Source organism: Scyliorhinus torazame, chromosome 6 (assembly GCF_047496885.1).
Source record: "Scyliorhinus torazame isolate Kashiwa2021f chromosome 6, sScyTor2.1, whole genome shotgun sequence".
Lineage (NCBI taxonomy): Eukaryota > Metazoa > Chordata > Chondrichthyes > Carcharhiniformes > Scyliorhinidae > Scyliorhinus > Scyliorhinus torazame.
The window spans coordinates 310,682,283-310,705,369 of NC_092712.1; the positions used below are offsets into that span (position 1 = coordinate 310,682,283).

The 23,087-nt window shown below is 46.1% G+C and overlaps 1 protein-coding gene across 2 annotated transcripts in view; it reads right to left on the reverse strand.

Annotated features, from left to right (window-relative positions):
* trak1a (trafficking protein, kinesin binding 1a) overlaps positions 1 to 22,363 on the reverse strand; it is a 266,087-nt gene extending 243,724 nt beyond the window's left edge. For both annotated transcript variants that reach the window (XM_072510051.1, XM_072510052.1), the window contains exon 1: positions 21,895 to 22,363. The gene's annotated coding sequence lies outside the window, so the exon portion shown is untranslated. The remainder of the gene's footprint in view (positions 1 to 21,894) is intronic.
* Between the last annotated feature and the right edge of the window lie 724 nt (positions 22,364 to 23,087).

Sequence of the window (23,087 nt, forward strand, 5' to 3'; positions counted from 1 at the left end):
CACAGACATGGGGAGAATGTGCAAACCCCACACAGACAGTGACCCAGAGCCGGGATCGAACCTGGGACCTCGGCGCCGTGAGACAGCAGTGCTACTCATTGCGCCACCGTGCTGCCCAATTACACTAGAACACAGATGGTATGAGGGGACTGGGTTAAGAGGCAAACAGAATTCATTGCAAGTATTGTGTTAAGTACAACAGCCGTGATTATAGTCTGAATTGATAACAAGCTATGCAAAAGTAGGAGGATTTGAAGATGCAGTTTCATAGGATATTAGAAATTATAGGAAATTAAGAGGCAACCTCATTGAAATGTTTAGAGTCATGGTCCTAAGAGATTTACAGCACAGAAAGAGGCTATTTAGCCCACTGTGTCTGCACCGGCCATCAAGCACCTATCTATTATAATCCCATTCTCAAACCTTGTATGCTCCCCACTTGCCTGGATGAGCGCAGCTCCAACAACACTCAAGAAGCTCAACACCGTCCACGACAAAGCAGCCCGCTTGATTGCTCCCCCTTCCACAAACATTCAAACCCTCCACCACTGACCAACAGCGGCAGCCATGCATGCCATCTAACGAGATGCACTGCAGTAACTCGGCAAGGTTCCTTTGACAGCACCTTCCAAACCCACAACCGCTACCATCTAAAGTCACTCACCACCCTGACTTGGAAAAATATATCACCGTTTCTTCACTGTCACTGGGGCAAAATCCTGGAACTCCCTCCCTAACAGCGCAGTGGGTGTCCTTACACCTCCAGGACTGCAGCGGTTCAAGAAAGCAGCTCACCACCACCTTCTGAAGGGCAACTAGGGATGGACAATAAATGCTGGCTGAACCAGCGACACCCACATCCCGTAAATTAATTTTTAAAAACGCATTTCCAGTGCTCATCTAAATGCTTCTTAAATGTTTAAAATTATTAAAAAGGTGCAATAGGGGGGGGGGGGGGCGACATGGTGGCGCAGTGGATAGCACTGGGACTGCGGCGCTGAGGACCCGGGTTCGAATCCCAGCCCCGGGTTACTGTCCGTGTGGAGTTTGCACATTCTCCCCGTGTCTGTGTGGGTTTCACCCCCACAACCCAAAGATGTGCAGGGTAGGTGGATTGGCCACGCTAAATTGCCACTTAATTGGGGAAAAAATAATAATTGGGTACTCTTTAAAAAAATTAAAAAAAAAATTTTTTTTTAAATGAAATAGGGAGGAAATAAGACTATTCCTCCGACAGTACGGTTCAGAACTATGTGGCGTAACCTTAAAATTAGATCTAGTCTGTTCAGGAATAGTGTGGGAAAGCACTTCTTACACAAGGAGTGGATATCCAGAATTCTGATCTGCAAAATGCTATCTGCAAAAGGCTGCGGGTGTGTGGGTTCAACTGAACATCTGAAAACTGGGATTGACAGATTTTCAATGAAGGTTATGGAACCAAAATGGGTAGATAGAATTACAGATCAGTCATCACCTAATTGAATAGCAAGAGGCTCGAGAGGCAGAGTTTCCACCTCACTTTCATCAGCTTTTTTTTTTATCTAAAAAAAGCAGCCTTAAATCTAGGTTATTTTCCTCAAGTGGGACGGCACAGGTGACACAGTGGTTAGCACTGCTGCCTCCCAGTGCCAGGGACCCGGGCTCAGGGAGTTCTCCCCGTGCCTGAGTGGGTTTCCTCCGGGTGCTCCGGTTTCGTCCTGTAGTCCAACGGTGTGCAAGTTACGGGGGTAGGGTGGAGGAGTGGGCATAGGTATTGCTCTGAGGGTTGGTGCAGGCTCGATGGGCTGAATGGCCTCCTTCTGCACTGATGACCATCAATTCAGTCGAGACAGTTCGTACCAAAGAACAGTGGCTTTAATCAAGTAGATGTGTGCCAATCTGTAGCTTCTCCTGCACTGAGAGCCTGTCTCAGACCGGCCGGTTATATACCCCCTCAGAGGGGCGGAGCCACAGGCGGAGCCAACAGCAGCATCAACACAACAATTCAACAGCAACAGTAACAGCACCAACAGTAAGTATATACAATAGCCATACGTGGCTCACCACATGCACTGTCGCATTCTATGGAATATGAAAGCCAAGAGGTAATGATAAATTTATATAAATCTGAGAGTATGGCATGCGATTTTCGATTCCCCGTGAGATGGTGGCTTTCAAGAGGCTGGCCGGCCTCTCTGGCTGGGGGCCTCCTTTCCTCCGCGCTGGCCCCTGCAGTCCTGCGCCATGTTGCGCGGGGCCGGCGCGGTGAAGGAAGCCACTGCGCATGCATGCATTGGCGCCGGTGCCACTGCGCATCCAGCGCCCAGTTGACGCCAGGATCAGCAGCGGGAGCGGCGTGAACCACTCCAGTGCCGTGCAGGGGCCAGAATTGCTGATCCTGAGGCCGTGTTGGCGCCGTCGTGTCTCCGCGCGTCAACACTTAGCCTCAGGATCACAGAATCCCGCCCAGGAACCTTTTTTTGTAGTTAGTTCAGGTTTTCTGGAATAAAAGGGTCAGGGCGGCATGGTAGCACAATGGTTAGCACCGCTGCCTCACGGCGCTAAGGACCCGGGTTCGATCCCGGCCCCAGGTCACTGTCCATGTGGGGTTTGCACGTTCTCCCTGTGTCTGTGTGGCTCTCACCCACACAATCCGAAAGATGCGCAGGTTAGGTACATTGGCCATGCTAAAATTGCCCCTTAATTTGGAAAAAAAATTGGGTACTCTAAAGTTTAAATAAATAAATGGAATGAAGGGCCATACGTATTTGGAACAGATCGCAAGAAAGATTTCTTCACGCAAGGTAAGGACTCACTTCCGGTAATAGTGAATGAGGTGGAAACCATCAATATTTAAGAATAAAATAGAGGGAGGCAGCTCTTTTCAAACATTAGAAGACTAGTGAACATTGTTATGGAACCGGCAGAGGGGACGGAATCAGAGGTGGTTGTGGCATTGGACGCTGAGAAGGCGTTTGACCGGGTAGTATGGGGGTACTTGATGGCAATTCTGGAGCGGTTTGGGATTGGACCAAGATATGTGGACTGGGTAAAGCTACTATATAAGGAGCCGAGGGCGAGTGTCCGCACAAACATCAGCTCGAGATACTTTTCTCTCCACCGTGGGACAAGGCAGGGATGTCCTATGTCGTCCCGTCGTCCGTCCCCCCCGGCTGTTTGCACTCGCGATTGAGCCGTTGGCCATCGCATTAAGAAGTTCGGGGGTATGTTCGGGCTGTAACAGAGCATATGGTGTTCTTATATGCCGATGACTTGCTGTTATATGTGTTGGAACCGAGTGTGTCAATAGGGGGAATATTGGAGCTGCTTTGGGAGTTTGGGTCTTTCTCGGGGTACAAACTAAATCTAGACAAGAGTGAGTATTTTGTGGCGTCTTGGCTGGGGGTGGGGGCAGGGGGGTGGGGGGGGGCTGCCATTCCGTAGGGCAGGGACTCACTTTAGATACCTGGGGGCGAAGGTTGCCCAGGAGTGGGGGGGGGGCTCCGCCCAACATTTCTAGTTTGGTGGGGAGGGTGAAAGCTGATCTGGCAAGGTGGGATGGTATCCCTCTGTCACTGGCCGGTCGGGTACAGGCGGTTGTTGCTGCTATTTCTGTTTATTTTTCAATGCCTGCCGATTTTCCTGCCAAAGGCATTTTTCAGAAAGATTGACGGAATGATTCATATGGGGAGGGAAGGTGACCAGAGTTAGAAAGGTGCTGCTACAGAGGGGAAGGCAGGCAGGGGGTTTGGGTCTTCCGAACCGGATGTATGACTACTGGGCGGCGAATGTGGAGAAGGTGCGGAGCTGGGTCAGAGGGGTTGATTCCCAGTGGGTCAGAATGGAGGACAGTTTGTACAGGGGGTCGGGATTGAAAGCACTAGCAACAGCGCCGCTCCCGATGGCCCCAGGGAAATACTCAGGGAGTCCGGTAATAATAGCTCCATTGAGAATCTGGGGGCAGTTTCGCCAACACTTCGGGTTGGGGGCAGGGTCAAGGGAAATGCCGATTCGAGGGAACCACAGATTTGAGCCAGGGAAGTGGGATGGAAACATTCGGAAATGGGAGGAGAAGGGGATTAAGATACTAAAAGATTTGTTTCTTAGGGGTCGGTTTGCAGGATTGAAGGAGCTGGAAGCGAAGTATGGGCTGGAGCAGGGAGAAATTTTTAGATACATGCAGGTTTGAGATTTTGCCAGAACAGAGATACACAGCTTCCCGGTGGAGACGGCCTCCACATTGCTGGAGGAGGTGCTGACGACAGGGGGGCTGGAGAAAGGGGTAGTGTCGGCGGTTTACGGAGCTATGTTGGAAGAGGAGAAGGTATCACTGGAAGGGATCAAAGCAAAGTGGGAGGAAGAGTTGGGAGAGGATATGGAAGAGGGGTTCTGGTGTGAGGTGCTCCGGAGAGCGAATACCTCCACCTCGTGCGCAAGGTTGGGGCTGATACAGCTGAAGGTGGTGTATAGAGCGCACCTTACAAGGGCGAGGATGAACCGATTCTTTAAAGGAGTAGAAGATGTGTGTAAACGTTGCGGGGCGGGCCCTGCAAATCACATTCATATGTTTTGGTCCTGTCCAAAGCTGGAGGAGTACTGGAAGGAGGTGTTTAGGGTAATCTCTAACGTGGTGCACGTGAAACTGGACCCGGCTCCTCGGAAGGCCATATTCGGGGACCAGCCGGGGTTGGAAACGGGTGCGGAGGCAGATGTTGTAGCCTTCGCCTTGTTGATCGCCTGAAGGCAGATCCTGATGGGTTGGAGAGCAGCCTCTCCACCCAGTGCCCTGGCGTGGCAGGGAGGACTTGTTGGAATTCTTGACTCTTGAGAAGGTTAAGTTTGAACTGAGGGAAAGGATGGAAGGGATCTACAATTTGTGGGCATTATTCATTATGCACTTTCAAGAACTGGATAACATTGAATATTAATTGGGGGGGTGGTCAGGAGGGTTGGGGAGAGGGGGCGGTGTGTATTAATGCTGACTATGGGTGATTCCTGATTCCTTTTTGTCATTTGTTTATCTTAACATGTGTGGGAGGATGGGATCATTGTTATTGATATGGGGATTGACATATTTGTTACTGATTATTGTTTATTGATGGTGGGTGTAAATTTGGGAGAAAATGTGAAAAAGGAGAATAAAAACATTTTTTAAAAAATATTTAAGAATAAAATGAATTGATTGGCAGGTGGCAGAAAAAAGGATGAAAAGATATTGAGACAGACTGGGAAAATGCAGTTAGGACTATTTTTATTGCCAAGATGGTCGATCCCAACACAGACTGAATTGGGCTGAATGGACCATTTCTATGTTGCAACTTCCATGGATTTTATTGGAATATAGCTACTCAGTGAACAATTCGTACAGAAAATTATCTTAAAGAATAAGACATTCCAATGGTGCAAGCAGCTGTTAGTCAATTCTCAAATTTGTTTATGCTTGATCACCATTGCAACTTACAAATAGCTTTTTACGCCACCCATGTATTATATTCACCTGTAGAATTACCTTCAATTTGAACAAAAACGAAGACACAGCATCAATCAGAAATGTCTACGCTTCACTTCCAAGATTACCACTTGCGCTAAAAAGCTTTCGCCATGCATTCCTTTCGAAAAACACATTCCGCGAACTGGCAGAACGGAAGTAATGATCACTCCATTGCATTGCATCAAATCGATGGAACTAAAACCATTACAGTGTTCACCCATGAACAATGGCACTTGTTCCTTCTCGGTCACTGGGTCAAAATCCTGATTCTCTCTGGGTGAGTGTTCCCACAACACATGGACTGCGGCGGTTCAAGGCAGCAGTTCACCACTACCTTACGTACATGGGTAACATAGGTATTAGGCGCAGAAGTAGGCAATTCAGCCCTTCAATCAGATCATGGCTGATCTCTTCCTGGTCTCAAATCCACCTCCCCCTACCCCCCCCCCCCCCTTGTTTCCCATACCCCTTTAACATGTTTTTTTAAAAATCAGAAATATATCTATCTCCTTCTTGAAACCATTTAGTGATTCCAACTCCACTGTCCTATGGGGCAGCGAGTTTCACAAATTCATGACCCTCTGCCAGAGGCAATTCCTCCTCATCTCAGTTCTAAATCTACCGCCTCCCAATCTACATCTGTGACCTCTCGTTCTAGATTGCCCCACAAGGGGGAACATTGGGCCTACATTTACTTTATCAATCCCTCTTAGTACTTTATTTACCTCGATTAGATTCCCCCTTTGTCCTTCTAATCTCCAGCGAGTAGAAGCCCAAACTTTTTAACCTCTCTTCATGCGCCAACCCTTTCACGCCCGGAATCAATCTGGCGAACCTCTTCTGAACTGCCTCCAATGCCACCACATCCTTCCTCAAATAAGGAGGGCAATTACGGATGGGCAATAAACAATGCCCACATCCCATGAACAAAGATTTTTAGAATACCAACGCCACGGGTCGGTTTGAAAACCAAAATGCTGCTTACCGAAGAAACCAGACTAGAATAGCACTGCACCATCATCCTGCCCATCGCAAGTTCAATATCTCAGGTAGGCACATGAACAGAACCCACGCCTTTTGAGATCTGAACAAATAGGAAAAAATATTACATTAAAAGGTCAAGTTTAGCTCGAGCTACATGACCATTCTGTCAGATGGTGACAGAACTCTAGCAGATGCCTGGGAGAGTGGCAGATTCATGGAGTGAGTAGAGGTTAGGAAAAGGGGGGTGCAATATTAAAAACCCTTTTAAAATTCCCGTGCTACAGGTGTTTTGTTATACCTATCAATTAAATATTTAGTCCATCTGGCTTCAGTATAAATACCATGAAGGCTGGATACAAATGGGTGGCACAGTGGTTAGCACTGCTGCCTCACCGCACCAGGGACCCAGGTTCAATTCCGGCCTTGGGTGACTGTCTGTGTGGACTTTCCACATTCTCCCCGTGTCTGAGTGGGTTTCCTCCCACAGTCCAAAGATGTGCAGGTTAGGTATGGTTACAGAAGGGGCAGAGGGGAGTGGGTTTGGGTAGCGTGCTCTTTCGTACCGTCAATGCAGGCTCGGTGGGCCGAATGGCCTCCTTCTGCACTGTAGGGATTCTATTTTATAAAATCATAAAACTACCGCGCAATCAAAGTCTAAAAAATGAATGTGAGCCAAGACTTCAGACGTTAGGTAAATTTAATAATGAAAAGTATGAACTAAATTCTATCTCTGATTTGCTGCAATCGTAGCAGGTTCCACATGTTAGCATTCACTGTGAACAACGATGATTTCTCAGGGACAGCGTGCTTCTGATTTCGAGTGAAATATTCCAGTGACAAGAATACAAGAGGTCAAACGTGTCACAAAAATGTAACATTGGGCAGTCAATATTTAATATGTGCCCTATATATAATTCAAAATTATAAAACAGATGTTTTATTTATTACAGAAAGAACCAAAATACCTACAGCAAAGGGGAGCACATTTGCCCTGTTCTCTTAAACACCAGTTTGTACCAAAGGTCCAGCATTGAGTGATCATTGCTCCATACTGAGCCGAAAGTTTGCCGGAAGCTTGCCATTCATCAGGGTTGGAATGGTCTCCTAGATTAGTTTTGATCATCAAAGGGATCAGCAAGGGCAGCACGGTGGCGCAGTGGGTCAGCCCTGCTGCCTCACGGCGCCGAAGTCCCAGGTTCGATCCCGGCTCTGGGTCACTGCACGTGTGGAGTTTGCACATTCTCCCGTGTTTGCGTGGGTTTCGCCTCCACAACCCAAAGCTGTGCAGGGTAGGTGGATTGGCCACGCTAAATTGCCCCTTAATTGGAAAAAAATGAATTGGGTATACTAAATTTTTTTTTTAAAGTAAAGAAAAAAAGGGGTCAGCGAAGCCATTTCTGGAACTCTTTCCCTCCCTAATTGGCCAGGTTTTTGAAACTGGTTTGTTTTTGATGCATTTCATGAATTCAGGTGTGTATTTCACGTTTAAGAAAATTTGTATTACACCACCCACTTCTGACCATGAAGGACAAAAAAATTTGTTTTCAACAGTCAATAACTGAATGTCAAAATGGTTTGACACAAGTTTCAAGGTTGCCATGCAGCTACACCTTCCTCAACAAAAACGATGGACAAATACATTCTTGTAAAAAAGCGTAACTTTCTAAAACTGTTATTCACCTCCAGTCAGATTTTCACTGCATCGAAATGGCCATAATTAATACACAAATCACATCTGACCATGATGTTTTTATCCCTGTGTCTGAAAACTTTTGCACTGGTAATGCCATCAGCCAACATGTCTCCTCTACTCACCAGAGTGGGATCACCCTTACCTGGTCCCACTCTCTACCTCTGTAACCTCTTCCAGTTCTACATTTCTCCGAGATATCTAGTCCACCAATTGTGGCCTCTACCCCAAACCAACATCGGTGAGTGTCTTCAGTTGCCTTGGCCCAAAACTCTGTCTAAATCTCTCCACCTTGCTTTCCTCCTTCACATCTTAAAACCTACCCCTTCTACGTGGCCTTTGGTCATCCGTCTTCAACACTTTGGAGTTTGGTGTGAAATCTGTGTCAATAATGCACCCGTGTAGCACCATGGGACATTTTTGTTTTATTAAAAAGGTGCTATATAACTGCAACTTGTTGTTAATCATTTCCAGCATGGCTACTTTCCCCATTTTCGTACCTTATTTCAGAACCTATCCCTGCTCCCCTTCCACATCTCAGACACGTACCGTCATAAATTCACGGGAGGATCCGGCCCCGGAGGGGCCCCCCACGGTGGCCCGGCCCGCGATCGGGGCCCACCGACCTACGGGCGGGCCTGTGCCAGGGGGGCACTCCTTCCTTCGCACCGGCCCCGTAGGGCCCCGCCATGGCCGGCGCGGAGAAGAAACCCCCTGCGCATGCGCAAGAACACGCCAGCAGTTCTGCGCATGCGTGGGACCACACCGGCCCTTCGCCGCCGGTTGGCGCGGCGCCAACCCCTCCTGCGCCGGCCTCGTCCCCAGACGTGCGGAGGATTCCGCAACTTCCAGGTGGCCCGACGCCGGAGTGGTTCGCGCCGTTCCTGGCGCCGGTGTCGGTCCATCCCGCTGCTTGTGGGAGAATCCCGCCCAATGTCTACAATTGTACAACAAAACTACAGCAGCCTGCCACTGAAGTTCGGAAATAAATTAATGTAATATCCCAAATGTGTGTACATATCCGTAAGATCATTTAAAAAACTAAATTCCACATTGTATCGGACATCAAAAAGGAAAGAGGTTTACAAAAATCAATTTCAACTTTAACTACCTCTAAACATGTCAGGGGACATGCTCTGAAATAATTACATCTTTCATTGTTAACCCAAGGAACCACAGCCATGTGTAAATGTTTTCCTCATTTCAACAGAAAGTAAAATTCAGATCAAAAAATGATATGAAAAAGAGAGATACTCTCCCAGTAGTAATCCCCCCTTCCCCCTCCCCCCCAATATTTCAAGGCCCCCTGCAGTAGCATTTGACATCAATTCGCAGCTATAAATGAATGTTTGCAGCATTTTTGTTCATAATAAAAACGCAAAACAATAAAAAAAATTTAAAAGGTTTAGAAATCAGCAAACATATAAAAGGGATAAAGGTGAAGGATTGATTCCATATTCCACTAGATCAAACATTCTTTAAATCTAAAATAATTCAATAATACAAACAGGGCAGCTAATGCCCTTCTCTACGTTGCGCATTACCTGGCATCCACGCTGATGCACTCGCCACTTTCAAGAGGATAAGAATGTCTATGTTATCCATGACACCATCCAACAATTCATCAAATAACTCAGCAAGCACTGGGGTCCTGGGCCAGGGAAATATAAACTTACATGGGAATGCAGTGAGGACCGAGCTTTGAAATTGGTCCCGGAACAGAAAAGCATTGCCACCACTGGAATGATACTGTGACTATTGCATAATGGAGAATGTGCAAGGGTGTCCAGCCAACCTGGATTCACACTAGGCTGCAATTAGACTTCAGATAATGCGAAGCCAATTGAGGAAAGGCTAGCTCCCGGAGGAGGTGTCACCTCCATCTTTGCTTCACTACAGGATGCAGGCATCATCGCACCCAGTATCAGATCATATGAAGACAAGAGTAACAGTCTAATCCTCCTTTGAGTAGCAGTTAAGGTCTCCGTTATTTTTTTTTTTGAATGGTGTGAGGCTTTGAAAATTTTCCTTTTATTTGCAAAGTACAGGTCCCTGCAAATAGATATATGTAATTTCTGGCAAGCGTTAAGGAGCCACATTGCCAACCAATCAAGACCCCTTTTCTCCTGTAGCATAAATTGTTCTGTTTGTTTGAAATTTAGCATTCTTGCATTTGTCCCGATGAGAGTGCCAGGTGAAAAACTTCAGGAACATCTCAATCTCTTTTCAGCAACTTCGACTGCAGCTTTAAAAAATATTATTCTGGCGAATTTTGACACTAACAGCTTCAAATCTTTATCCTCTGTCATTATTCCAAAAGTTCTAACTTAAAATGAAAACAACCTTGGCATTATAAAATGATTGCCAGATAAAAACAGGACCCCGAAAACATCAGGGAGGAAGATAAACGACCGATCTTTATCACTCATGGTTGTCATGACAACCATCTATTGGCATTGGACAAGATGATTCGCATCCAAAGCGGTGAAACAAAGTATAGAAGAGGCCATTTTCTTTTGCTATTTGTTTTAGCAACTGAGAAGACTTTGGATGTTGTAGATTATGTGCCGTCGATATGCAGATATGTTTACAGACTTACAGCCACAAAAGCCATTCTTAAAAAGCCAAAACGAAGTCTATTTTGCAACTTCTTTTGTTTACTTCACATTTAGCTATTCTGAGATTAATTCCTTTCTGCTATCAATCTGCTAATTATTGTGCGAGCTGCTGGGCTGAATAACTTTAAATATAGAACTTTGCAAAGGTCATTACTCAATTCAAATGCAAGTACAGTTGGGTCTGTGCCAAACACCAATGCATCTGATATGGTTCAACTTTACTTTTGAGAAGCAGGAATAATTCCAGTATGGACTGCATCCTGTTCCATTCAAATAGACAGATCAGCTGAACATTACAGTGATCAATTAGCGTCATCTATCGATTTTCTCTCCAATCGATTCCAAACAACAGGGCAATACAGTAGGAAGTCAAAGCAACTAGAAGCCAGGAACCTATTTAATTATTTCAGACTCTACACCAAAGCAAAGTTTTCAAACACTAGCCTTCAGAAGATTAGATTAGAACTCGGCTTTGGAGGAGTGGAATTCGGAAACATTTGCACACACAAAGGCCCAGAACTTCCAGCTCCGCAGTGGTGGGTCCCACTGTGGGGGGTGCGGCAGACCAGCCTAAAGTCCATCGACGTTCATCGGGACTGGGAGATCCCGGCTACGGGCAGGACCAGAAAATCCCACCAAAAAAGATCGGTCGAAGTTTGGAACGCCCCTCCACAAATCGCCATCGGTGCGCGATTACAGATTTTCAATCTGATTGATTAATAAGAAGAAAATCTATTGTGTTACGTAATTGGGGGGGAAAAAGTGGGTGTATGGGATTAGATTGCAGCATAGCCATGATCTAACTGAACGTGAAACATGCTCAAGGGGCTAAATGCCTGATGTCTATCCCTTTGGGCGAGGTGGAAGGTGGTCACTTTATGACATGTCAAGCACAAAATGCCTATGTCCTGTACTTGTTGACCTGCCAATATTACACGCGAGTACATTTTGTTCTACGCAATGCTATGAATGTTTTCATAAGGCAAGGTGACTGATACGCTAGGCCAAGAGCTCCTCGACAAATTGTCACATGTTCCTATACAGAACATTTTGAAGACCACTTCACTGAGAGGCAATGAACTGGAGCTAAAAAGAACTGCTGCTACAGTTGGCAAAAGGGTAGCGCCATGTGCTACTTATATAAAATAGCAACGGATTATGCAGCAAAGTCATATGACGGCTGTAGTTAATTAGCAACAAACTAAACATAGGGAACAGGATTAAAATTGTACAGCATTTGTTTGGACTATTCCCAGCCTCATACAGCAAACAACCAACAGTCTTCATACACCCAATACGGCATTGGGCAGTCAATGATGATCGTTTTTTAAAAATATATTTAGAGCACCCAAATATTTTGTTTCCAAGGGTCAATTTAGCGTGGCCAATCCACCCACCCTACACATCTTTGGGTTGTGGGGGTGAGACACACGCAGAGAATGTGCAAACTCCACATAGACAGTGACCCGGGACCAGGGTCCTCGGCGCCATAGGCAGCAGTGATAACCACTGCGCCGCCCTAATGATGATCATTTTTAAGAGGTTACATCTAACATGAAAATTTGAGTAAACATGAGAAGTGTTCATTTAAAAGTTCGGTTAGCTCAGTTGGCTGGACGGCTGGTCCGTGATGCGGAGCATCGCCAACAGCGCGACTTCAATTCCCGTAGGGAAGAACAGCCTGTCGGGGACTATGGCGACTTTCGTTTCATTTTTTTTAAAAAGGTGCTTAACGCCTACATAAAATCTTCCAAACAAACTTGGCATCAACTGATATCGCAGAACCACATTTGGAGCACAGATACATCGAAGATAGGGGCAGGAGGTGGTCTTTTGGCCCTTCGAGCCTGCTCCGCCATTCATCACGATCATGGCTGATCATCCAACTCAATAGCCTAATCCTGATTTCTCCCCATAGCCGTTGATCCCATTCGCCCCAAGTGCTATATCCAGCCGCCTCTTGAATATATTCAATGTTTTAGCATCAACTACTTCCTGTGGCAATGAATTCCACAGGCTCACAACTCTTTGGGTGAAGAAATGTCTCCTCATCTCTGTCCGAAATGGTTTACCCTGAATCCTCAGACTGTGACCCCTGGTTCTGGACACACCCGTCATTGGTAACATTTACCTGCCTCGTCCTGTCAAGTCTCTATGACATCCCCCTCATTCTTCTGAACTCCGGCGAGAACAATCTTAACCTAGTCAATCTCTCCTCATAAGACAGTCCCGCCCACCATCCCCGGAATCAGTCTGGTAAACCTGGCAGTGACTGCTCATGTTCTCTGGAATGTGCCCTATTCCCAGTTTGGGCCATAGTTTCAGACCGACAGCAGCAATGGAAGGAACAACTGCACACAAAAGTTGTTCAAAAGTCACAGCTGTGACTGATATTCTGGCGGCAGTCCTTATTGCTCATTAGGGAAAAGGCAGGCCCAGCAATGCAAAGGCAGCACAGCTGATTTATTGTGGGAGACCGAGTCCTCGAGGAGGGGTCCGCTCAGGAAAAATGATTGCCGGCAGTAATCATTTACATTCGCTGCTTGTCACGCTGTGCCCCACATCAGCACGGAACGCAGGAAGACCTCAATCTGCTTCTCCAAAGGTGCTGGAGGCCACACCACTTATATGCTTGTGGGCGGCACGGTAGCACAGTGACTAGCACAGTTGCTTCACAGCACCAGGGTCCCAGGTTCGATTCCCGGCTTCGGTCACTGTCTGTGCGGAATCTGCACGTTCTCCCCGTGTCTGCGTGGGTTTCCTCCGGGTGCTCCGGTTTCCTTCCACAGTCCAAAGATGTGCAGGTTAGGTGGATTGGCCATGATAAATTGCCCTTAGTGTCCAATAAGGTTAAGTTGGGTTACTAGGGTTACGGGAATGGGGTGGAGCTTAAGTGGGGTGCTCTTTCCAAGTGCAGGTGCAGACCTGATGGGCCGAATGGCCTCCTTCTGTACTGTAAATTCTATGTTCTATCACTGTGCAACTCTCAAAACAGGAAGCGCTGGGACATGAATGTAGTATTTCAAAAATATCAAAAAATGTGGTTTATTGAGGCTTTAAAAAATTAATCAAATAATAATAACAAAGTTTTGAAAGTAAGTGGTTCTTCTAAATGGAACACAAGCACAGCTGTTGAACGTTACTGTACTACGTACAGTTCAATGTTTCCAGCTTTTCCTACCATCCAGTGGGGTTCTAAATGAAGAATTCTTCACTTGAGATTATACTTTTTCCCCTCCAAGTATCATCAGGCGTACTCTGGTGGGACACCCTGGGTTTGTTTACACTTAGCTTGGCCAAAGCATAAAAGAAAACCTGGAAATTAAACCAATATATTTTAAGAACATAAGAACATAAGGACTAGGAACAGGAGTAGGCCATCTGGCCCCTCGAGCCTACTCCGCCATTTAATGAGATCATGGCTGATCTTTGTGGCCTCAACTCCACTCTCCAGCCCGTACACCATATCCCCGAATCCCTTTATTCTTTAGAAAGGCATCTATCTTTTTCTTAAAAGCGTTTAAAGAAGGAGCCTCAACTGCTTCACTGGGCAAGGAATTCCAGAGATTCACAACCCTTTGGGTGAAGAAGTTCCTCCTACACTCCGTCCTAAATCTACCTCCCCTTATTTTGAGGCTATGCCCCCAGTTCTGCTTTCCCCGACCAGTGGAAACAACCTGCCCGCATCTATCCTATCTATTCCCTTCATAATTTTATATGTCTCAATAAGATCCCCCCGCATCCTTCGAAACTCCAATGAGTACAGTCCCAGTCTACTCAACCTCTCGTCATAATCTAATCCCCTCAACTCTGGGATCAACCTAGTGAATCTCCTCTGCACTCCCTCCAGTGCCAATATGTCCTTTCTCAGGTAAGGAGACCAAAACTGAACACAATACTCCAGATGCGGCCTCACCAACACCCTATACAATTGCAGCATAACCTCACTAGTCTTGAACTCCATCCCTCTAGCAATGAAAGACAAAACTCGATTAGCCTTCTTAATCACCTGTTGCACCTGCACACCAACTTTTTGCGACTCGTGCACCAGCACACCCAGGTCCCTCTGTACAGCAGCATGTTTTAACATCTTACCGTTTAAATAATAATCCATTCTGCTGTTATTCCTCCCAAAATGGATAGCCTCACACTTGGCAACATTGAATTCCATCTGCCAGACCCTAGCCCATTCACCTAACCTATCCAAATCCTTCTGCAGACTTCCGGTATCCTCTGCCCTTTTTGCTTTACCACTCATCTTAGTGTCGTCTGCAAACTTTGACACATTGCACTTGGTCCCCAACTCCAAATCGTCTATGTAAATTGTGAACAACTGCAGGCCCAACACTGATCCTTGAGGGACCCCACTAGTTACAGGTTGCCAACCAGAGAAATACTCATTTATCCCCACTCTCTGCTTTCTGTTAGTTAACCAATCCTCTACCCATGCTATCACTTTACCCTCAATGCCATGCATCTTTAGTTTATGCAGCAACCTTTTGTGTGGCACCTTGTCAAAAGCTTTCTGGAAATCCAGATATACCACATCCATTGGCTCCCCGTTATCTACTGCACTGGTAACGTCCTCAAAAAATTCTACCAAATTAGTCAGACACGACCTACCCTTTGTGAACCCATGCTGCGTCTGCCCAATGGGACAATTTCCCTCCAGGTGCCCCGCTATTTCCTCCTTAATGATAGAACATAGAACAGTACAGCACAGAATTCCAGCATTTTCCCTACAACCGATGTTAAGCTTACCGGCCTATAATTACCCGCTTTCTGCCGACCTCCTTTTTTAAACAGTGGTGTCACGTTTGCTACTTTCCAATCCTCTGGGACCACCCCAGAGTCTAGTGAATTTTGATAAATTATCACTAGTGCGTTTACAATTTCCTTACCCATCTCTTTTAACACTCTGGGATGCATCCCATCAGGGCCAGGAGACTTGTCTACCTTTAGCCCCATTAGCTTGCCCAATACTGCCTCCTTAGTGATCACAATCATCTCAAGGTCCTCACCTATCATATCCTTATTTCCATCAGTCACTGGCATGTTATTTGTGTCTTCCACTGTGAAGACTGGCCCAAAAAACCTGTTCAGCTCCTCAGCCATTTCCCCATCTCCTATTATTAAATCTCCCTTCTCATCTTCCAAAGGACCAATATTTACCTTAGCCACTCTTTTTTGTCTTATATATTTGTAGAAGCTTTAACTATCTGCTTTTATGTTCTGAGCCAGTTTACTTTCATAGTCTACTTTACTCTTCTTTATGGCTTTTTTAGTAGCTTTCTGTTGTCCCCTAAAGACTTCCCAGTCCTCTAGTCTCCCACTAATTTTTGCCACTTTGTTGTATGTTTTTTCCTTCAATTTGATACTCTCCCTCACCTCCTTAGATATCCACGGTCGATTTTTCCCCTTTCTACCGTCTTTCTTTTTTGTCGGTATGAACCTTTGCGGGAGAAGCAGTGAAAGGTCAGCGGCATCAGCGGCTGGCTTTGTTCTTTGGCTTTGGGGCTGCAGATGAACATTATGTCAATCGCCAAACTTGTGTATGTAAAACAATCCAGATAAACTTGAATGGTGAAGTCCAAATGTCATAGGATTGGATTTGCCCCAGATTTCTTCCTATAATGTAGACACCAGGAAGATACAGTTTATTATCCCAATAGTAGTTGACTATCTCGATGACTTCTTAGCTGAGAATAACCTGTGGATTTCCCCCTTTATCTGCTTTTTATATACGTCCAAAAGCCTATTTAAATATTGCAACCAATCCCAAATAAAATGCACCAAACCCAATTTAGCAGCTTCACTTGTAATGTTATTTTGTTTTGTCAGACAAAATAAAACTGCTCAAAGCAAGCTCGTGACTAGTCTACCTTTTTTTGAAGTTTCCCCCCCCCCAATTAAAGGGCAATTTAGCATGGCCAATCCACCTACCCTGCACATCTTTGGGTTATGGGGGCGAGACCCGTCTCATTCTCCCTTAATTATTATCCAAGATCACTAGTGCATCCAGAAACAGACCATGTGCACACCATGGCCACACTATCCCACAGTATTATTATATCTTACCACCGAACAAACACAAAACAAAACCAAGACACCACGGGCTTTGCCCTCAATGATGCCTGCCTCCAACAAAACCTTATATTTGTGGCTGTGTCAGGGAAGCAGAATTATGTAGGCTGTTAGCAGCACTCAAAAATAAATTCCTTTGCAACTTCAAAAGCATCCACAAACAAAATGTATCCAAATTTAAAAGCACTGATATTGAATTGGTGGTGGCAGGTGGGATAAGGAGAGGGAATCAAAGCTACATTTTGTTCATCTGATGTTTAATAGCCAAAATGCTTCGAGGCAAGAATTTCGCTTTGAATTGAGCACAATTCATAATTATGCGTTCTGCATTACAATTTGCGCGAGTATATATTACTTATATAATAATAATCACTTATTGTCACAATAGGCTTCAATGAAGTTACTGTGAAAAGCCCCTAGTCGCCACATTCAGGCGTCTGTTCAGGGAGGCTGGTACAGGAATTGAACCCGCGCTGCTGCCTTGTTCTGCATTTCCGGCCAGCTATTTAGCCCAGTGTGCTAAACCAGCCCCTGCATATAGGTTTCGAAGTGGCTTCAGTGTAACTTCGCCGTCAGAGGCGCTTTAGAATATAATTAAAGAGCAATACACAATTCCAGAAACACATCATATCTCATAAGATATCACAGGAGGCAGAAAGCTAGGGATAAACATTTGCCTGCAACCAACCACACTGGAAGTAGGAGTTGAACATTTTTTCCAGCCATGGCGAGTTCTCAAAAATATTTGCAAGGTCAACGTATAAACCACAACACTGATGATCAAGATAACTCTTCACCCAGCAACTGGTATTTATATAGCACCTTTGCCGTATTAAAGAATCCCAAGCTGCTTTATAGGGTAGTTATCTAATAAGACTTGACATACAGATTCACAAGATGATATACAGACAAGCACCAAGAGGTAGATTTTAAGGGACATCTTAGAGAAGGGTAGAGAGGTAGGGACACGGGGAGGTTTATGGAGGGAATTTCAGAGCTTAGGGCCCAGGCAGCTGAAGGCACTGATTCAAATCAGGAGAGTGCCGGTGGTCAAAAGTGGAGGAGCGCCAATGTTTCAAAGTTTTTGGGGCCTAGAGGGGATTAGAGAGATTGGGAGAGTCAAACTCATGGAGGGATTTGAACACAAGGATGCAAATTTTAAAATGGAGACCAGAAACCATGTAGGACAGCGAGCACAAGGGTAATGGGCAAAGAGAATTTATTTCAAGGCAGATTTGGTTGATGTGTGGTTTACTGGGAACGCAGGGTCGGAGGCGAGATTGGAGTGCATTGGAATATCCAAATCCAGAAGTAACAAAGGGATAGATTAGGATTGGAGCAGACAAGCTAATGCAGGGGCAGAGATGGACATGTTATAGAGTTGAAATTAGACAGATTTGGTGATATATGTCTGACAGAAATATTTTCACCAATTCACAACCAAGAGTGACTTTTACTCGCCCCTATAAAATTGAACATATGGAGGTGGGAAAACAAAAAGGAATGATTTTTCCAATGTATCTCGGAGTTTCAATGACACAAAGTGATTAAAAGTGTTTCAATGAGGGGAAGGTGGACAACTGGCAATTTCTCTCTCATAAAGTACAGGGTCAACTTTTGATATTTACTAGGTCCATTTTATATCAAGTGCCATTTTTGACCATAATGCAGAAAGAGCAGCACCTATTTCAAGGGTATTGTCATATTTTTACCTAATCAATCGGTGGTATTTGGAAACCGTTTCAGTCAGTCATCCTTCCCACCCAAGCCCCCCATACGCAGTTCATAAAATGCCAGAGAATTGCATCCACATGCATTTTCTTTTTAAAAGAATCCAGAATATTTAGACAGTCAGGTAATCACGGCAATCTGCAAAGTCTCTTTCGGTGGCACTTTACCTCGACCGCATTGAATTTGATAAAAGAGAATTAATACAAAGGCCATTTGTAAAGATATTACGAAAAATAAACAACGCTATGATCCATACAGCTCACAAAAAGGTACTAGATTCAATCTGCGTTGAAAATCTGTCTGGAAAGTACATAACTGGCTGTCAGGTCCGGGCAAAATACTGGGCCCCCACAGCCAAAGAGTCTGTCGACGCTCGCTAAATTTGCTTACAGGGGTTCAATCATGGCTAGCACTGATGGCATGTTCCATCTTCATAAAAGATCACCTTTATTGCAGGCTTTTAAATGAAGTATAAGCTAATAGATTTTTTTCCAATATACTCGTTCTAAATTCCGCCACTACTCAATATCTGCTTCCTTGATCAATGTGATTAGAATTAAATCTGTTGTACACTTGCTGAAGGAGAACCATATATAAACAGAGAATCATAGAATCCCTACAGTGCAGAAGGAGACCATTCAGCCCATCGAGTCTGCATTGACCCTCCGAAAGAGCACCCTAACCTAGGCCCAATCTCCACCCTATCCTTGTAACTCCACCTAGGGACAATTTAGCGTATCCAATCCACCTAACCTAATCTTGGACTGTGGGAGGAAACCGGAGCACCCGGAGGAATCCCGCACTTACACAGGGAGGTTGTGCAAACTCCACACAGTCGGCCAAGGTTGGAATCGAACCCGGGTCCCTGGCGCTGTGAGGCAGCAGAGCTAACCTTGCCACCCCACGAGAGCGTTAGTAAACATGTTATGCCATTCAGCTTCTTACCACTTCATTTTATGCACTTCCTGATGTTTTCCTCCTTGTAGGTGTAACTTTCAAGTTTAAAAACACCAGGTTTTATTAATTCATAGATTTCATAGAATTTACAGCGCCGTAGGAGGCCATTCAGCTCATCGAGTCTGCACCGGCCCTTGGAAGGAGCGCCCTACTTAAGCCCCACGCCTCCACCCTATCCCCTTTATCTCCGTAACCCCGACTCAAACTTTTGGGGCACTGAGGGCAATTTAGAATGGCCAACCCACTTAACCTGCACATCTTTGGACTATGGGAGGAAACCGGAGCACCCGGAGGAAACCCACGCACACACGAGAACGTGCAGACTCCGCACAGACAGTGACCCAAGCCGGGGATCGAACCTGGCACCCTGGAGCTGTGAAGCAATTGTGCTATCCACTGTGCTACTGTGCTGCCCGTACTTAACATTTGTAATACTAAACATTTTCATCAAAGTGCAAAAAGTCAACATTTCTGTAGGTTCTCAGGTGCGCCAGGGAATTATTAATCCTTTGTCGGCTTTTACTGGACTTTTGGGGGGGGGGGGGGGGTTGCTGACAACTCATTTTTCTCTCACTCAACATCCACTTGCACACATCTTCAGCAAGGGGTGCAGAATTGCAGCCAGAGGTGGAATCTTAAATGATTTCCCTTCCCCCACTCCCCAACCTGCTCAGGACAATCCCCCACTCCCCAACCTGCTCAGGACAACCCCCCCCCCCCCCCCCCCCCCCCCAGGCCCTCCCCTCCCCCGTGTAAATTAAATGGAAGCTTTCTTCCTTCACACCACCTCACGAGAGAGCGGCTCAGTCACGACTGGGCAGTGAAGCAGAACGTTCCAAACCTCAGCTGCAAACCTATCAAGGTTTAGCTGAGGCACCTGGGCACTGCTGGGTGAACTTCCTTCCCCGTCAGATGGTGAAGGTCATTGTGGTACACAGCAAAAACGGTAGTTCCGGCTTTTCTGGCATTGCAACGTGCTACACAAACATCACAAGCCAAAACAAAAAAAAAGAGACTGGATGGAAATACAAGCTCAGATTTCAACCAGACAACAGGTCTTTTAGTGATTTAAAAAAAGATGAGCCTGTTTTCCAATAGGATTAGCCAGAACTCACTAAAAGGGTCATTTAATTTGTTTAATGCTCTGCCGCAGTGTGCACACAACACACACAGAAGGCCAGTCATTTTTTTTAAAATTTAGAGTACCCAATTCATTTTTTTTCCCAATTAAGGGGCAATTTAGCATGGCCAATCCACCTACCCTGCACATCTTTGGGTTGTGGGGGGCGAAACCCACGCAAACACGGGGAGAATGTGCAAACTCCACACGGAGAGTGACCCAGGGCCGGGATCGAACCCGGGTCCTCGGTGCAGTGAGGCAGCAGTGCTAACCACTACACCACCATGTCACCTCTTTAATGCCTTCATCGTTGTCTTCTCCTGTTCTCTGCTCAAAGACAGGTCGAACCAATAGTGTCACAACATCCGCCAGGATATTGTGGCACACAAGGCTGGAATCGAACCCGGGTCCCGATGCTGTGAGGCAGCAGTGCTAACAATGGCCCTTACAGCCAAAACTCCATTCCCTTCCAGCGGCACGTGGAAAATCCCAACAAGGTAGGAAGACTTTGGCCTGAACCCCAGTTAATGTCGAGCCAGTTTAAGGTTCATCACAACATCCTTGCTTTTGTACTCTATGCCTCTATACAAGTCCAGGCTTCTTTATGCCCCAGGAACCACTTACCCATGTGTGCGCAAGCACATACAGGGCAGAATGTGAAGTGCGCAATATTGCAGATGTTTGCACATCCAGCTGCCAACCACTCGTACCTGTGTCACTGAATATACCCGGGGAATCTCTGACAACACCACCCCCAGCCCGCCTCAAGTGAGCAATCAAGAGGTCATTTCCGCGGCTGAGGGGGAATATTTTCCTTCATGGAGACCCCAGTGTGGAACCAGCCACAGGGGTGCTTGTGAACAATATCAGACTTCACCATGGCTCCCCCCCCCCCCCCCCCCCTGTGAAGCATGAAATAACACAATCCTCCCCCAGGAAAGGTGGGGCAATTGCACCCAAAACACAAGCCGACTGTTTATTCGTCCTGTTCACCAGCCTCCAATACTAATGAGAATTCATCTCCAGCTCATTTTAATAACATCGTTGCTGGCATCTACACTGGGTGTGGGGAGAGATGAAGGGATCCCTTTGCTTAATGACATTGAGAAGACAGACAGAGAGAGAGAGAGAGTGTGAAAGGAAGAAAGAAAGGAGCTCCTCGCAGCCTCTGCAATGCACACCCCAGGCAGCCTGAATGCAGCACACACCGTACAGCCGCACAGCGAGAAGACACACTTACTGGGAGGGGGTTCTCGCACGGAATCGGCTCTGTTTTCTCAGTCGCTCCTCTCTTGACCTCTCCCACGTCCTCTTGTTTTAAAACGAATGTTTCCCACTTGGGTGTGAGCACAAAATCCCCACTTCTGCCTGCTGGCCACCTCCAGATCACTCACTGGTCTGTGTGCAGCTGCCTTGTGCCATGTCCATGTCCCAGTCTCTCGCGTTTCCTTCCCTCTCTCTCTCTCTCTCTGTCTGGACGGTATCAAGGAGCCGGTCCACGGGCTGGGCGGAGGGAAGAAGCCGGCTCCATTCGCCTCTCTGCTTCGTCCAAGGCACCTCCTCCTCCCTCTGCCCCTCCTGCAGTGATCCCTCCCTCACTCAGATGCTTCTCATTCACCAGTATCCATGCTGTGTGTGTGTGCTCACTGGGATCTCTATTCCTCCCCCTCTCCCTGGCTGCTACAAGGTTATCTCAGCCAATGCTGCTCACATTTGGGTGTGGGAATAGAAGTGGGAACTGATCTCTCGCCTCACCCAGAGGCTCAGCCCATGTTTGGAAACCGTTGTCTGTATTTCCCCTCCCCCGCCCAGGCTCTGCTTGTTGCTCCATTTCCTGCCATGTTTGCATTGATGCCGAACAATGACTTAACACGTCCCAGACAAAATCCACTCTGCAAACTGATGCCTGTCTGGAATAATGAACCCTTCAAAAGTTAAATGTGCCATCTTTGCTTTTGACATTGTGTCCCGAGTGCAGGCCTTTTAATGCATTTATTTATTGATTGAAAATTCCCTGCCACTTCTCTGTTTGGTGATTCAATGTTGCCCCAGTAATGTGGGCTTGATTGATTGTTCTCTGCTAAGCTCCAACATGGTGGTGTTAATGTCATGAACCTTGATGAAGGAGCTACGCTCCGAAAGCTCGTGATTCCAAATAAACCTGTTGGACTTTAACCTGGTGTTGTGAGGCTTTTTAATTAACCTTGAAGGCAGGGACGCTTTACTCACAGATGGCGAGTGAGGAAGGGACCAAGACAAAAGATTCAAAATGTATTGCTGACTTAGTAGGTTTATTTATTAAACACGCCTCACGTTCACCAGGTTAAAGTCCAACAGGTTTATTTTGAATAACTAGCTTTTGGAGCGTAGTTCCTTTATCAGGCAACTCACCTGAGGAAGGAGCTATGCTCTGAAAGCTAGTGATTCCAAATA